The following is a 3,647-nucleotide window of genomic DNA, read 5'->3' on the forward strand; positions in this document are numbered from 1 at the left end:
CTTAACTCGTGGCATCTCTCAACAACCCTTCAACTCCATTCCATGGATGGAGGGCGACGTTTGGAGAGTTTGAGCACCTACCCAAGTTATGGTGCACAGCTGGCCCGTGACTAAGCCAGGGCCCAGACCCAGATCCTTGTGAGTTCAGACAAGAAGAAGACTGGTTACCTAGGAGTGGGGGATTATCTGCAAAGGGGCACAAAGAAGGTTCCAGAATGATGGAAATGTTCCATCTTTTGCTTGGGTGTTGGCCATATGGGTGTACACGTATGTCAAAGCTTAGTGAACTATATGCCTCAGATCTTTTTTTTTTAATGTTTATTTATTTTTGAAGGAGAGAGAGACAGGGTGTGAGTGGGGGAGGGGCAGAGAGAGAGAGAAAGACACAGAAACTGAAGAAGCTCTTGGCTCTGAGCTGTCAGCACAGAGCCCGACGCGGGGCTCGAACTCACAAGCCATGAGATCATGACCTGAGCCGAAGTCGGACGCTTAAGTGACTGAGCCACCCAGGCGCCCCTATGCCTCAGATCTTTGTGTGTCACGGTGTTGTGTTGTACATCATCCCTTGATTGAAAACCAGCAACAGAACAGGTCTCAGATTGCCCGCATCACAATGAGATAAGCTTCCGGAAGATTCTGAAGTCTGAAAACCTGTGTGGCAGACATATAGGCTGATCGTTCAGTCTCCATCCAAACTGGGGCACTAGAGGCAGGGCAGAAGAGGCGGGCACTAAAAATAATTACAGGTGTGTATTTTTGAAGTATTTCCTTTGGCTAAGTGGGTTTTATTATATTCGTAGACCCATTGGAATTTTTTTTTTAAAGAGTAGCATTTTTCATTAGAATGTTAGCATTAAAAATTTTTCCATAAAACTGCTTGCGTCCTTCCTCAAAACTGTAATTTTTTTGGTTAGTACATTTGAAATTGTTGACACTTTAAGATGTCTCCTCTCTGTCAGACCATAACATTTTTAATTGAGATGATTTTCTCTCTGCAGGTGCAGGGGTACCTGGTAAGCTCTGAGCAAATTCAGCTCTACAGAGAACATGTTCACGGCTAGTTTTTCTCCACATTGAAACATGTAAATATTTCACCCAAATGCATTTATGGAGACTGGCTTCTTGTTTCTGTCCTGAGGAGCTTTCTTTGGCAAATACTCCGATGAGGTAAGAACTCATCAAATAAGTTACCTGTTTTGACGTTGTTCTCATACGTGATTCTCTCGAACGTTTCTTTATGTTTAGATGCAGCGAACTTGAAGGTATTTTTATTTTGTTCTGTTCCAGTACAAAATACTAATTTGCTCAATGAAAATTAGGGCTTCATTAAAAGATGCTGTCTACTAGTTGAGCTATTATTCCAAAGCACAATCATATCATTTCTTTCTTTTTTTTTAATTTTGAGGGGGGAGGGGCAGAGGACGTGGGGGACAGAGAGGGGGGAGGGGCAGAGGACGTGGGGGACAGAGAGAGAGAATCTCAAGCAGGCTCTGTGCTCAGCATGGGGCTCCAACCCACGCCCCTGGGATCATGACCTGAGCCGAAATCAAGAGTCGGACGCTCAACCGACCGAGCCACCCAGGCGCCCCCGTCATATAATTTCTAAACCAAATCCTATATGCTGTCAGGACTTGTTTCATTTGTCACCCCCTCAACCTTGTATCAAATAAATATAGTGTCTTCCTGTTTGCAAGCTTGCTTTCAATAACTATAATTTCCTCAAAGGCTCCAAAGCTGGAGTTTCTGTTGGCTATTGTCATTGTCGTTAAATTGTCTGATGCAACCAAAGCATTCAGAGGGTTTATTTACAAGTTTCAGGCCATCACAGGACGCTCAGATGCATCTACAAAGCTCTCCAAAAGCTCAAGTGTTCCTACAACCTTCCTCATGGCGGGCAGCAAGGCACAAACTACCACATGGAGGGTTTTTTTTTTTTTTTAATTCATTTTCATTCAGTATCTTCTTGCTATAACGGGTCGCTCTTTAGTTACTTTAACTGAGTGCACATAAATATTTGTAAATTTGTCCGCGACACTGACATGATTTGATCTGTGACAACTTACGTGATCTGATGGTTAGATCGGCTCACCTCGCTGGGCACAATTTTGAATTGTGTGTTCTCCACAACCTGCTCTTCCTTCAGATATCTGCTCCACACGTCTTTTTACTATAAGAACACGGCTTTTGTGAGGAAGCTTCCATCGCATACATATGCGTATTATCACCACCATAAAACAAGTAGCTTTATCTGCAGAGGGGAGGACTTCCTCAGTGAATTTGCTAGTGCTTGTAAGAATCTCAGGTGCTTTGCCTCCAACAGGATGAAATTGTGAAAGTGGTATTTCTAGGTCATAAATTGGACTGAAAACATTGAACCTTTCTTGGAGTTCACCGATTTCCCATCTGAAGTATCTGAGGACATGGGTTAAGATTGGCTCCCTTTACCAGTGTGCCAAATCCTTCTTCTGCTGGTGGCACTGACGTATTAACAGCTAACGGCTGGCCTTTCACACGTGCACAAGAAAAATTAGAATCTGAAATGAGCCGGCTGAGTTTGGAAGGACGGAGGGTAACCTAAAAGAAAAGTCATGCCTCCAGGTGAGATGTGCAAGAGACCTTCTGCAGCCACAGGTGGTAAGATCCTGTCTTTGGGCAAAGCCTTCCTCAAGGGACCACTGATGTTGGAGGCAGAAGCTTCTGTGTGATCCGTGTCCTTGCGAGGGCCTGCGGACAACATGAATGAGCATTTTGTGCCAACTATAGCTTCCGCGTAATTGTAATGACCTCAAGAAATTCAAACGCTTGGTTTTCGATAAACGTGTACTTTCATTATTTTAGCTCATTGCTGCCAAAGGGCTTTATTGCAAAATTTTAAAAGCATTAGCAAACAATAAAATAAGCACTTGGTTGTGTCTTTATCCCTGCAATAAAGAAAGGACCGTTTGTAGCGAGAGCGTGTCTGCTGATCGCGGTCTGTATGCCCTACGGCAGGATGGCTGGCCTCGGCCTTCATCAGGTTTCACGTACGTTCGGCTTATAATGTCCCACCGATCCCACTGACTGCCAGTTGGGGGCTTTGGGGTTTTGTGGGTGGTGGCATGGGCCACAGCACACCCAGCTGTCCACCAAGTGTGGCCCTTGCTGGGAGGCAGGAGAGGCAGACACAGGGTCTGGAAAGCGTCTCCAGAACAGTCTATCATCACGGGCGGTCTTTCAGCTTCGACCATGTGTTAACTTAAAACTGCTCACTGCAGGGGCGCCTGGGGGCTCTTGTCGGCTCAGCATCTGACTTCGGCTCAGGTCGCGATCTCACGGTTTGTGAGTTCAAGCCCCGCGTCGGGCTCTGTGCTGACAGCTCAGAGCCTGGAGCCTGCTTTGGATTCTGTGCCTCCCTCTCTCTCTGCCCCTCCCCTGTTCATGCTCTGTCTCAAAAATTAGTAAACATTAAAAAAAAATTTTAGATAAATAAAACTGCTCACTGCACACATGGAGAACACTAGCAGACAAGACCATCCCAGAAGCCAGGGACCAAAAGGTGGCACTTCCCAGACCGCACCTGCTCATTCTAACATTCACCACAGTACTTGGTTAGAATGTGGAAACCCCGGCAGAAATGCCCAAGTGACAAGGGCAGGGGAGGCAGGTGT

At 45.7% G+C, this 3,647-nt stretch overlaps 1 long non-coding RNA gene across 1 annotated transcript; it reads left to right on the forward strand.

Annotated features, from left to right (window-relative positions):
- The first annotated feature begins 583 nt into the window (after nucleotides 1-583).
- LOC123599919 lies at nucleotides 584-2,918 on the forward strand. The gene is made up of 3 exons (XR_006713351.1): nucleotides 584-746; nucleotides 999-1,167; nucleotides 2,321-2,918. It is a non-coding gene; the product is annotated as an uncharacterized LOC123599919 (long non-coding RNA).
- Nucleotides 2,919-3,647: the final 729 nt, after the last annotated feature.

Source organism: Leopardus geoffroyi, chromosome C1, assembly GCF_018350155.1.
Source record: "Leopardus geoffroyi isolate Oge1 chromosome C1, O.geoffroyi_Oge1_pat1.0, whole genome shotgun sequence".
NCBI classification, from domain to species: Eukaryota; Metazoa; Chordata; class Mammalia; order Carnivora; family Felidae; genus Leopardus; species Leopardus geoffroyi.